This window comes from Vicia villosa, unplaced genomic scaffold (genome assembly GCF_029867415.1).
Source record: "Vicia villosa cultivar HV-30 ecotype Madison, WI unplaced genomic scaffold, Vvil1.0 ctg.000236F_1_1_3, whole genome shotgun sequence".
In the NCBI taxonomy this organism is placed as follows: domain Eukaryota; kingdom Viridiplantae; phylum Streptophyta; class Magnoliopsida; order Fabales; family Fabaceae; genus Vicia; species Vicia villosa.
The window spans coordinates 390,894-405,292 of record NW_026705091.1 but is presented as its reverse complement, the minus strand read 5'-3'; the positions used below and the strand labels follow the sequence as shown (position 1 = coordinate 405,292).

General features: G+C 35.9%; 1 long non-coding RNA gene across 1 annotated transcript; it reads left to right on the top strand.

The window, feature by feature from the left end:
* Positions 1 to 321: 321 nt before the first annotated feature.
* Positions 322 to 2,224, top strand: LOC131625792 (uncharacterized). The gene is made up of 3 exons (XR_009290955.1): positions 322 to 754; positions 1,185 to 1,240; positions 1,635 to 2,224. It is a non-coding gene; the product is annotated as an uncharacterized LOC131625792 (long non-coding RNA).
* The last annotated feature ends 12,175 nt before the right edge of the window (positions 2,225 to 14,399 follow it).

Below are 14,399 nucleotides of genomic sequence, written 5' to 3'. Positions count from 1 at the left end.
TAAATAGCGATAAAATAAGAAACCTATATTTATTTATAACAGAAACTATGAATTTATTAATGGTAATAAATTTTGTTAACAATATAAATATTATATAATAATATAAGTACACTATTAATTTTTAATAGTGTCAATATTAGAAAAAGTTGCACTTAAACTTTAAAAAAACCGAAATGAAATTTATGGTCAGTTATATATTTATACTTTTTATTTTCAGTGGTGTACATGTAGAAAAAAAATCTATGATAAAGAAACAAAACATTATTAGTCCAAAAAAATTTAGCGATAAAAATTATGTATTTTTTTGCCAATAAAAAAAACTATTATGTTTTAGGTCAACGTATCGTTTCAATTATTTTCCAGGAACCTCTTCTTCAAGCTCTCATATTACTTTCTGTTTTCCACTCAATTTTTTCAAATTTGTTTTCAGATTTGATTTCAAATTTCATTCTTGTTTTCCCTCGTAAACCAATTCCAAACATATTTTGATTTTCACCTTATAGTTTGAATCGATTTCCACCGTTGAAACCCAAATCGGTTTTGACATTCATCTCCAAAATCGATTTCGAATTTGACCACCAAAATTACTTTCGACTTTCATCTCTATAATCGAAATCGATTCTACTGTCATCTCTAAAATCAAAATTAGCTTTCCTCAAAACCGAAATCAAACCCCTGGATCTGCCGAAATTGAAATTATCGAGTTTGAATTCAAAGTTCTTCCCTCTTTTTGTTATCACTTGTCCCAACTCCGGTAAGAATCAAATACCTTTAATATTTCATTTATATGAATTTGTATATATAATTATTAATGTTATTATATTGATTTGGAAGCTAGAAGATTGAATGTTCAATGTTAATATAACTTTTTCATTTGTTTGCTCATATGTATCTTGGATTAAGCTTGTTTCAATGTAATAGTTAACTTTAATTTTAGTTTCAACTGGTTTTGAACATGGCCTACATTCTTTGTTTTTGAATGGGGTTTGTCAAAATAACTCATTTAGGAATTTTATTTTGTAAGGTAGTAATATCTTTTAATGTTGTTGGTTGACTTGAAGATGTTTATTTTGCTGCTATGGATGATAGTTTGAACACACTCAACTGGTGTGATTAGCCCGAACCTTTAAAAAACTACCACCTTGTAGCTCTAGTATTCTTGAAATGCTTATTTCTTTTCCCAGGCAGCTTGATTGGATGGAAGATAGATCTCTTGATCAAGTATTAATAATTGTAAAAGGTAATTTTTATGAATGCCTACTCTTTCATTGTGTGGTTGTCTAATTTTCTTGTCTAAGTTATGACCTTTAGTTGAAAAGTACTACCTTGGATGGATGAATACATACCATTTTATTGTTTGTTTCTTTATGAATCTTGTTTTAGTCTTTGAGCTTACACTAGAGAGGAATACATGTTGTCATTATAAATTCTAAAAGAAATGACATGCAACACAATATGAGTATTATCTTTTACAATTTCATATTGGTGGTTGTAATTAATTTGTTACAAAAGGATAGCTTTTGGAGTCATACTTGTGATTTTAATCACGTGAGTTTCCAATTCAACATATTAACATTTGAGATTTACATTATAATGTGAAGTTTGAAATTTGTATCATTTCATTTTTTTTGCAGCTCACACAAACTCTTCCAGATAGCTTTTTGTTGATGTTAACAGAAGGTCCAAGATAAAGATATACTATATAGATGTTATAGAAAAATGTTAATTAGGATGGTTGAATTATTTAAGTTATATGAGTTTTAATATTGGAGTTCTACATGTTTTAAGTTTGTTGTAGTTCTAAGACTGGGTTTAATCAGATTGTAGGCTGATTTTGTAGTTTTATGATTGTAATATTTGTTGATGTACATGGATAATGTTCTTTTGCAGTATATTTGTACATATAATGACTTGAAGGTTTAATGTACTGTTCGAAAAGAGAAACTTAAGAATTTTAAATGTCTCTTTGGATAAAACAAATCTAAAAGAGAAAGTTAAGAATTTTAAATGGCTATTTGGTTAAAACAAATTTCCAAGTTTGTAGTTTTTAATTTTGTTACTAAACATTTGAAATCCTCCAATGATTAAAAATCTAAAAAAGTAAGATAGATTATCTATTTTTCTGCTTTTACGTTGTTGGTTATATGTGGTTTTGTGGATTCAAGGCTTAAAATAATTATCATTTTGTATCCTGTCCCTATAAAATGTTTAGGGGTCGTTTATAAATTGTTACTAGAAATGGCAACGCTTAAAACGTGTTGCCTTAGATGTGGAAGATAATCGTCCCCTATTCTTATAGTATAGGCGACGTTTATAAATAGTGTCTCCATAGAGTGAGAAAAACGTTGCCACAGAAAATAGGCAACGCTCGCATATGAGACGCCTTAAAAATGTCGCCTATTCTTTTAGGCAACGCTTTTTATAGTTATGGCAACAATTTTCAAGTGTTCCTAGAAACGATTAATGTTGTAGTGTATTGGAAGGGAAGATCAATTTGATTGATACATCACTCTAAGTGATCATTATTATACAAATATATATTAAAATAGTTCTTCGTATACTCATATCTTATTTTCCAAGATTGTTGAAAATAAGATTGTTTATTGTTGACTTTGTTAGAACAAGATTTGTTCTGATCAATTATCTTAGTTTTGATGATAACAATAATATGAATTTTGCTTAAGATTATATGGTACTCTAATCCAATGCAATTTCCCTTTCAGGAAATATATAAAGAGTACGCATAATTCAGCGCTCAGAAGCTTTGTCTCAAATGGTTCAGCATGCAACATCAGAACATGGTCTGGCAAGACATCAGAAGATGGTCGAAGCAGAATCAGAACATGGGTCTATGGAAGCATCAGAAGAACAAGAGAACAGAAGCACTGAAGTTCTGATGGTATCACGCTCAGAAGCACTTCAAGGTCAGAAGATCAGAAGATGCTTTGCACCAAGCTGTTTGACTCTGATGATATTCAAACGTTGTATTCACAAACATCAGATCAGAAGAAAGTACAAGTGGCAAGCTACGCTGACTGACAAAAGGAACGTTAAAAGCTACTAAAGGCTACGTCAGTAGACACAGCGTGAACAAGGCTCGAGGTAGTTGACAAAAGCGTATAACATTAAATGCGATGCTGTACGGAACACGCAAAGCATTAAATGCACTCAACGGTCATCTTCTCCAACGCCTATAAATATGAAGTTCTGATGAGAAGCAAGGTTAACGATTCTGCACCAAAACAACTCATATTAAACTTGCTGAAACGCTGTTCAAATTCAAAGCTCAGAATCTTCATCTTCATCAAAGCTCACTACATTGCTGTTGTAATATTTTAGTGAGATTAAGCTTAAACGATTAAGAGAAATATCACAGTTTGTGATTATAGCTTTTAAGAAGCAATTGTAATACTCTTAGAATTGATTACATTAAGTTGTAAGGAACTAGAGTGATCGTGTGGATCAGAATACTCTAGGAAGTCTTAGAGGTTATCTAAGCAGGTTGTAACTAGAGTGATCGTGTGGATCAGTAGACTCTAGAAAAGTCTTAGAGGGTATCTAAGCAGTTGTTCCTGGAGTGATCAGTGTGTGATCAGAAGACTCTGGAAGACTTAGTTGCTGACTAAGTGGAAAACCATTGTAATCCGTGCGATTAGTGGATTAAATCCTCAGTTGAGGTAAATCATCTCTGCGGGGGTGGACTGGAGTAGTTTAGTTAACAACGAACCAGGATAAAAATAACTGTGCAATTTATTTTTATCTGTCAGTTTTTAAAGCTACACTTATTCAAACCCCCCCTTTCTAAGTGTTTTTCTATCCTTCAATTGGTATCAGAGCGCCGGTTCTAAGGTGCAAGCACTTAACCGTGTTTAGAAAAGATTCAGGAAGAGAAAAACGCTTCAGTAAAAGATGGTTGATGAAAGTGAAAAGTCTACACCTGCATCTACATCTGGCTCTGCTGAGCAATACAACGGTAACAATGGTTATACTAGACCGCCGGTATTTGATGGTGAAAACTTTGAATACTGGAAAGATAAACTGGAAAGTTACTTTCTGGGTCTAGATGGTGATCTATGGGATCTTCTGATGGATGGTTACAAACATCCAGTAAATGCCAGAGGCGTAAAGCTGACAAGGCAAGAAATGGATGATGATCAGAAAAAGCTTTTCAGGAATCATCATAAATGCAGAACTGTTTTGCTGAATGCTATCTCTCATGCTGAGTATGAGAAGATATCTAACAGGGAAACGGCCTATGACATATATGAGTCCTTGAAAATGACTCATGAAGGAAATGCTCAAGTCAAGGAGACTAAAGCTCTAGCTTTAATCCAGAAGTATGAAGCCTTCAAGATGGAGGATGATGAAGACATTGAAAAGATGTTTTCAAGATTTCAAACTCTTACTGCTGGATTGAGAGTTCTTGACAAGGGATACACCAAGGCTGATCACGTAAAGAAGATCATCAGAAGCTTACCCAGAAGATGGGGTCCTATGGTAACTGCATTCAAGATTGCAAAGAATTTGAATGAAGTTTCTCTGGAAGAGCTTATCAGTGCCTTGAGAAGTCATGAAATAGAGCTGGACGTAAATGAGCCTCAAAAGAAAGGTAAGTCTATTGCATTAAAATCCAATATCAAGAAATGCACTAACGCTTTTCAGGCTAGAGAAGAAGATCCTGAAGAATCAGAATCTGAAGAAGAAGATGAACTGTCCTTAATCTCCAGAAGGCTAAATCAACTCTGGAAGACCAAGCAAAGGAAGTTCAGAGGCTTCAGAAGTTCAAAGAAATTTGAACGTGGAGAATCTTCTGATGACAGAAGATTTGACAAGAAGAAGGTCATGTGCTATGAATGCAATGAGCCTGGACACTTCAAGAATGAATGTCCAAATCTTCAGAAGGAAAATCCCAAGAAGAAGTTTCATAAGAAGAAAGGTCTTATGGCAACCTGGGATGAGTCAGAAGATGATTCAGACTCTGAAGATGAGCAGGCTAACTGTGCGCTGATGGCGACAGAAGATGACGGATCAGAATCTACATCAGAATCAGATTCTGAAGAGGTATTTTCTGAACTTACTAGAGATGAGTTAGTTTCCGGTCTAACTGAACTTCTGGAACTCAAGTCTCAGATTAGTCTCAAATACAAAAAGCTGAAAAAGCTATTTGAATTTGAAACAAAGAAGCTTAAGTTGGAGAATTCTGAATTAAAAGAAAAACTTTTAAAATTATCCAATAATGTTGGATCTCCTTCTGATTCAGAAAAATCCACTCCTAGTCTAAACCATATTCTGAAAGAATATGATTTAAGTTTCAGGAAGTTCTTATCTAGAAGTATTGGCAGAAGTCAGCTAGCTTCTATGATATATGTTGTGTCTGGAAACAAAAGAGTTGGCATTGGTTTTGAGGGTGAAACCCCATACAAACTTGAACCTGTTGATGAAATGAAATTCACATACAAGCCATTGTATGATCAGTTCAAGTATGGCCACTCCCATGATATTAGGCACACTTCACATGCTCAAAGTTTTCACATAACACACACCAAAAAGCATGTGACACAACCTAGGAAATATCATGAAACTCACACTAAAAATTATCATGCTGTTCCTCCTATTGTTTACAATGTTAAACCCAAGTTCAATCAGAACTTGAGAAAATCTAACAAGAAAGGACCCAAGAAAATGTGGGTACCTAAGGATAAGATTATTCCAATTGCAGATATCCTTGACTGCAAAAAGGACAAAGCACAACATGTCATGGTACCTGGACTCTGGATGCTCACGACACATGACAGGAAGAAGGTCTATGTTCCAAGACCTAGTGCTTAAGTCTGGAGGAGAAGTCAAGTTTGGAGGAGATCAGAAGGGCAAGATAATTGGCTCTGGAACTATAAAGTCTGGTAACTCTCCTTCCATTTCTAATGTACTTCTTGTAGAAGGATTAAAACATAACCTCTTATCTATCAGTCAATTGAGTGACAATGGTTATGATATAATCTTTAATCAAGAGTCTTGCAAGGCTGTAAATCAGAAGGATGGCTCAATCCTATTTACAGGCAAGAGGAAGAACAACATTTATAAGACAGATCTGCAAGATCTTATGAGTCAGAAGGTGACTTGTCTTATGTCTGTTTCTGAAGAGCAGTGGGTCTGGCACAGAAGATTAGGTCATGCTAGTTTGAGAAAGATTTCTCAGATTAACAAACTGAATCTTGTCAGAGGACTCCCTAATCTGAAATTCAAATCAGATGCTCTTTGTGAAGCATGTCAGAAGGGCAAGTTCTCCAAACCTGCATTCAAGTCCAAGAATGTTGTTTCTACCTCAAGGCCATTAGAACTCTTGCACATTGATCTGTTTGGCCCAGTCAAAACAGCATCTGTCAGAGGAAAGAAATATGGATTAGTCATCGTAGATGATTATAGCCGCTGGACATGGGTAAAATTCTTGAAACACAAGGATGAGACTCATTCAGTGTTCTTTGATTTCTGCATTCAGATTCAATCTGAAAAAGAGTGTAAAATCATAAAGGTTAGAAGTGATCATGGTGGTGAATTTGAGAACAGATCCTTTGAAGAATTCTTCAAAGAAAATGGTATTGCCCATGATTTCTCTTGTCCTAGAACTCCACAGCAAAATGGAGTTGTAGAACGAAAGAATAGGACTCTGCAAGAAATGGCCAGAACCATGATCAATGAAACCAATATGGCTAAGCATTTCTGGGCAGAAGCAATAAACAATGCATGCTATATTCAGAATAGAATCTCTATCAGACCTATTCTAAATAAGACTCCTTATGAATTGTGGAAGAATAGAAAGCCAAACATTTCATATTTTCATCCTTTTGGATGTGTATGCTTTATTCTGAACACTAAAGATCATCTTGGTAAGTTTGATTCCAAAGCTCAAAAATGTTTCCTTCTTGGATATTCTGAACGCTCAAAAGGCTACAGAGTATACAATACTGAAACATTGATTGTAGAAGAATCAATCAATATCAGGTTTGATGATAAGCTTGGTTCTGAAAAACCAAAGCAGTTTGATAATTTTGCAGATTGTGATATTGATATATCAGAAGTTGTTGAGCCAAGAAGCAACGCATCAGAAGCAGAACTTCTCAGAAGCAAAGAATCTGAAGATCAAGTATCAGCTTCTCTGGAGGATCTAAGCATTTCTGAAGAACCATCTGTCAGAAGATCATCCAGACTCATCTCCGGTCATTCAGAAGATGTCATTCTTGGAAAGAAGGATGATCCAATCAGAACAAGAGCATTCCTTAAGAACAATGCAGATTGTCAATTAGGTCTTGTATCTTTGATCGAGCCAACTTCTGTTGATCATGCTCTAGAAGATCCAGACTGGATAATTGCTATGCAAGAAGAACTGAATCAGTTTACAAGGAATGATGTTTGGGATCTTGTTCCTAGACCAGATGGATTCAATATTATAGGTACAAAATGGGTCTTCAGAAACAAGCTCAGAATGAGAAGATGAGAAATTCTTATGTATGAGTATCTTCTGAAATAATTTTTTTTAAGAAGTTCTGATTGAAATCAATTAGAAATTGTGATTCAGTTATTACTAACGTTTCATTGTCTAAGTTGATTCAGAATCTCTTTAAAAGCAAAACAGCTGTAACTGGCTATCCAGATGGTAAACACGTGTTCACTATTCCTGGACAAGCGTGCGTGCAGTTGAGGGGACGTCTACTTAGGTAACTGTGCAAATCACATCTTTTGTCATTATTATCTCTCCTCACGTCACGTAACATTAAATGCTTTTCATCATTTACTCTCTTTCAGTTTTCTTTTTATATTCTTCAAACGTTTCTTTTCCCTCTCATATTTCTCTCTCTCTGCATTTGGTTTCTTTTTCGTCTCTCTCTCTTTTCATATCATAAACCCTAGCAGTTTCCAATATCTGCAAATTCATCATGAATCCATCGTCAAGCTCTGGAAATCAAGATAATGATCGGAAACAAAAGAGAAAGGCAACTGCTGAACCAGAAACCAAACCAAAAAGAGTAAGGATCTCCTATGACCCTCTCAAAGTGTATCAACCCCTTGACGGTTCCCCTCAATCACCTCCCTCTTCAAAGACCTCCACCACCTCTTCCTCCTCATTCATCCTCTCGGAACCACCTTCTTCACCATCTGATATCTCCTCTCCTTCAACCCTTCCATCAGATATTTCTTCATCTCTCTCACACCCTTTTCCCACCAGAACACCTAATCCCTATAGCGTTGTTCTTCCCGACTCCAGGTTCACTGTCAACCCTCCAACCCCTACCACTCAATCATATCTGGAGCTTTTACATGCTGATGTAAATGGCTGGTTGGAGATTCTGGGTGCTGCTCATCTTAATCATCTGGATGAGTATGCTACAAGCAACCTTTGGGATACCTTTCGTCAGGATTTTCTGGCTAAGGCTACAGACACTCAGAGAAGGATTATGTCTGAAGCTCCTGGTGTTCGTGGTCTTCGGTTGGAAGTTGGTGAAAGCAGCCATCACCATCTCATCAGGAACAGAAGTGTTCTTGAAGGGAAGATACCAGCAGATGTGTTGGAAGAAGAAAATCTCTGCAGAGACATCGTGGTGTGGAAACCATGGTTTCCTGTGCTGACTGGAGACTTTCAGTGGCTGCTCAACTGGTTCAGAATGAACCCTTCTGAAAAAGCACCTCACATGGTCTTTCCAGTAGTGGTTTATCGTGCTGAAGTTGCTGGTCCTACTCCTCCAACAAACCTAGCAGCTATTCTTCAAGCGTTGGAAGCTGGAACTTCTGAGCTGCCTGAACCAGAATATGCTAAGGCGACTTCTGAGTCAGACTCAGATGAGGAAATGGAAGATGCACAAGCTGAAGATCTTCCAGAAGATCACCCTGCTGAGATTGCTGTCCGTTTTGGCAGAAATTCTAGTGCCTCCTCTTCTGGTGAAACCTCAGCTCTGATGGAGACCTTGGAAACTCTTCATCAGAATCAAGCTATGCTGGCTTCTCGTTTGGACGCGCAAGAAGCAGCCAATGCTGAGTTTCGCTCCTTCATGACAAGGCAAGCTACAAGCACTGACGGGATTCATGATGTTCTGGCGCGGATTTTGCGTAGGCTAGGATCTTAGTCTTTTGGTCTTTGTAGTTTCCTCTCCTTGTTGCATCTGTTTTCCTGCATTCCTCTCTTGTAATCTTTTTTGATTATCAATGAAAACTTTCCTTGTTTTACATTCCAGTAATTTTATTTGTCGTTTTATTCATCTGAATCTTTTTTGCTTTTTGATGATATGACAAAAAGGGGGAGAAGATAAATGATAAATGATTTGATTAATCTATCAGTTGCTGGGTAAAGCTCCCACACATTTTCTAACAAGAACTGCAAGTTCTATATGGTTTAAGTGTTTTGCAGGTATAAAGCAGTGAAGAGAATCTTCAAAGCAAACACAAGAAGCAAAACCATGGAAAGAAGAATGAATCAGAAGCACTGATAATAGAATTTGATCCATATTTGTCTATTTGCTATGACAAAATTCTATTTGCTCTGATACATTATTTCAGCCTATATGGCTCTGATACATATAATGTGTTCGAATATACATTTTATGTTCTGACTCGTTCATGCTGACTTTTGTCGTTTAGTTTTTGTTCTGTAACATTTCAGGATGTAGAGATGCTCTGATGATGCTCTGGTACATTCAACAATGTTCTGATACAAATCTAGCATGAAGTGAGGTTGGTAGAAATTCAAGCTCTGAAGCTATCCGAGGGAAGCAGAAATCAGAAGCTGTGAATGTTCTGAAGATCCAGAAAACTCAAATTCTGAAGCTATCCGAGGGAAGCAGAAATCAGAAGCTGTGAATGTTCTGAAGATCCAGAAAACTCAAATTCTGAAGCTGTCCTAAATGGAAGCAGAAATCAGAAGCTGTGAATGTTCAGAAGATCAAAGAAATTCAAGTTCTGAAGCTGTCCTGAATGGAAGCAGAAATCAGAAGCTGTGAATGTTCAGAAGATCAAAGAAATTCAAGTTCTGAAGCTGTCCTAGATGGAAGCAGGAATCAGAAGCTGTGAGTGTTCTAGGGATCTAAAGAAATTCTAGTTCTGAAGCTGTCCTATGGAAGCAGAAGTCAGAAGCTATGAATTCTCTGAAGACAGAAGCTTATATGATCGTCTCTACCGAAATAATCAGGGAAGTCTTTTATTAAAGTTCTTCGAGTATTTATTTCAGGGGGAGATTATTTATCTCAGGGGGAGATTGTTAATCTCAGGGGGAGACATATTCATATGCTTATGCTATAGCTGTGTAATTTGTCTTTTGCCGTCTGTTCTTTCTGATCGCAAATTCATATCATTTATATATGTTTTTGTCATCATCAAAAAGGGGGAGATTGTTAGAACAAGATTTGTTCTGATCAATTATCTTAGTTTTGATGATAACAATAATATGAATTTTGCTTAAGATTATATGGTACTCTAATCCAATGCAATTTCCCTTTCACGAAATATATAAAGAGTACGCATAATTCAGCGCTCAGAAGCTTTGTCTCAAATGGTTCAGCATGCAACATCAGAACATGGTCTGGCAAGACATCAGAAGATGGTCGAAGCAGAATCAGAACATGGGTCTATGGAAGCATCAGAAGAACAAGAGAACAGAAGCACTGAAGTTCTGATGGTATCACGCTCAGAAGCACTTCAAGGTCAGAAGATCAGAAGATGCTTTGCACCAAGCTGTTTGACTCTGATGATATTCAAACGTTGTATTCACAAACATCAGATCAGAAGAAAGTACAAGTGGCAAGCTACGCTGACTGACAAAAGGAACGTTAAAAGCTACTAAAGGCTACGTCAGTAGACACAGCGTGAACAAGGCTCGAGGTAGTTGACAAAAGCGTATAACATTAAATGCGATGCTGTACGGAACACGCAAAGCATTAAATGCACTCAACGGTCATCTTCTCCAACGCCTATAAATATGAAGTTCTGATGAGAAGCAAGGTTAACGATTCTGCACCAAAACAACTCATATTAAACTTGCTGAAACGCTGTTCAAATTCAAAGCTCAGAATCTTCATCTTCATCAAAGCTCACTACATTGCTGTTGTAATATTTTAGTGAGATTAAGCTTAAACGATTAAGAGAAATATCACAGTTTTTGATTATAGCTTTTAAGAAGCAATTGTAATACTCTTAGAATTGATTACATTAAGTTGTAAGGAACTAGAGTGATCGTGTGGATCAGAATACTCTAGGAAGTCTTAGAGGTTATCTAAGCAGGTTGTAACTAGAGTGATCGTGTGGATCAGTAGACTCTAGAAAAGTCTTAGAGGGTATCTAAGCAGTTGTTCCTGGAGTGATCAGTGTGTGATCAGAAGACTCTGGAAGACTTAGTTGCTGACTAAGTGGAAAACCATTGTAATCCGTGCGATTAGTGGATTAAATCCTCAGTTGAGGTAAATCATCTCTGCGGGGGTGGACTGGAGTAGTTTAGTTAACAACGAACCAGGATAAAAATAACTGTGCAATTTATTTTTATCTGTCAGTTTTTAAAGCTACACTTATTCAAACCCCCCCCCCCCCTTTCTAAGTGTTTTTCTATCCTTCAGACTTGCTATCCAGGATTTTTGGATGCAAGAGTTGCTTGATTAATGAGAGGATTGTTCTCTTAATCATTCGGTTTGATCAAGGAGAGGATTTTTCTCTTGATCATTTGTTAGTCAATCACAAGAGGATTGTTCTTGTGAATTGCATAGGCTTTTGTAAGTTGCTTACACTAGTAAAATCTCTTTCGTGTTTGAAAGGGGACTGGAGTACTCTCGGACTGTGAGGGGAACCATGATATATCGCCGTGTCATTTATCTTTCTGCATTTACCGCTTTCACAAATCATAACCAGAAAAGAAAGTAACACATCTCAAAACTCTTACACCAAACCAGAAAAATAAGAACAAGTATTCTAAAATCGGATAAATTTTTTAAAGTCCTAATTCACCCCCTCTTAGGTGCACTCTTATACTTACAATTGGTATCGGAGCAGGTTATAGGTAACCTGTTCCTAGAAGATCCAGATGGCTTCCGCAAATGAAGATCCAGTTTTTAGAGACGGTGGTAGCAACAACAAACCTCCATTATTCTGTGGATGTTACTTCGTCTTTTGGAAAATTCTTATGAAGGCTCACTTAGAAGCACAAGTAGAAGAAGTATAGGAGGTTGTCATAGAAGGTGCTTATGCTACTACAACTGTTGTCGATGGCGTTGCATTAGATAAACCTAAAGTCTCATGGAATAACGACGATAGGAGAAAAGTTCTTGCTGACAAAAGGGCTGTCAATCTTATTCAAGGAGCACTTAGCATGGACGAGTTCTTTCGTGTTTCAACATGTACAACGGCTAAAAAAATATGGGATACATTAGTAGAAACTCATGAAGGAATCGTTGAAGTTAAGAGATTTCGACTAAATACTTTGAGTCAAGAATACGAGTTATTTAGAATGCAGCCCGGAGAATCAATTCTTGATTTACAAAAGATATTTGTTCACTTAATAAATCATCTAGACGCTCTTGGAAAACATTGTTTGGAAAACTTCAAGAATACGAAACAGAATTCGGAAGACTTCAAAAGAATGAAAGTCTAGAGACAAAATCCAAAGGCATCGCTTTAAAACCAGATTGTCCTAAAATTTCCAAGAATGGTGGTGTCAAAGGAAAGAAGGACTTCAAAAATAAAAAGGCCTATGTTGTATGGCAATACAATGAGATAAGTTCATCATCCGATTCGAATAGCGACTAAAGTGCAAATCTAGCATTAATGGCTTCACACCATTCTGATGATGAGAACGATGAGGTTAGTAATGAACTTTCCATTTATGATCATGATGCACAAGGTGCCATAAACGAACTATTAAATGAATGCAAAATTCTATATAGAACCATATCAACACAAGAGAAACAAATCAAATCTCTTGAAGAAAAAATTGATACCATGCAAAAATACTTTGAGATTGAAAATAAACAATATGTTGATAAAGAAAAACAAAACTCTACATGTAATAATTGTGAATCACTTTCCTTTCAAATTATCCAATGGAAGAAAGTCCTTGAAAGATATGAGAAAGGAAAAATTGGTTTAGAGGGTGTTCTTAGTCAACAAAGATACTCTAATGATAAAAGTGGGCTTGGTTATTCAAAGTTCTCAAAACCAAGTTCTAACAAAATCATTTTTGTTAAGGCTAGGGACCAAACATCCTAAGAGAATGTTAACAAACCTAAAGTGGTTCATCACCATCCTAAGAAAAGATTCCATAAAAAGAAACCCTATATTCCTAGATATAGAAGTAATTTTGTTCCTACATGTGTTTATTGTGGTATAAGTGGCCATACACCTAATGCTTGCTATGTTAGAAATTTTAGTGTGGCAAGTGGTCATTATGTGTGGGTTAAGAAAGGATCTAACTATGATGGACCCAAAGCACATTGGGTACCAAATCAAACTTAATTTGTTTTGTAGGTTTGCTTGAGGACCACTTAAAATCTATGGTGTTTTTGACAAGTGGTGGTTCTAAGCATTTTATGGAAGACTTAAACTAACTTTAAAATCTAAAAATCCAAAGGATTATTTCATATGGGTAATACCTTAAAGGAAGAATTCTTGGCATTGGCAAAGTTGATTTTGTGACAAAAGGCTTCAAAATCAAGTTCACTAAAGATGAATGCTTAAAGACAAAGTCACACATAAGGTTAAACTTAAAGAAGAGGAGCATGATGTATAAATCTTTTTTTCAATCTCATAATATATGATCAAAAGTAAATCTCATCATATAAGGTACACGTCACAATCCTTCACTTTATTCTTTTTCACAATTTCATTTGTGAAAACAAGAAATAATATGTTCTTATATACAAATATATACTCAAGAATGCCTAAACATGTTGTCTAAACTTTATTATGATTAAATGCATCAAAACATGTGGTTAAACTAGGCTATGTTATGTTTTTTTATATATTTTTCTATGCTACAATCGATTGGACATATATGCAAATCGATTGCATATTGAAACAGTAGGTTCTGATTTAAGTTTTTATGTTTTTTATTTTGATGTAAATCCATTCCACATTTGTGAAAATCGATTAGTCGCAGTTTGTTTTTAATTTTGCCTTTCCGTTTGTTGTGTAAATCGATTGCACTATATATGCAAATCGATTGATTGCTGTTTGTTTTTTAATCTACGCTTTCTGGTCGTATGCAAATCGATTGCACCTTCTGTGCAAATTGATTGCACCTGCTACGATTTGCTTTTATGATGCTTTTAATGTTGGTCACATTTTTTATCTCTTTTCCACCAACTCTTCCACCTACTCTTCCACCTATCTTTGACCATTTTATTACCCACTTATCACTCTACACTTCCCAATCT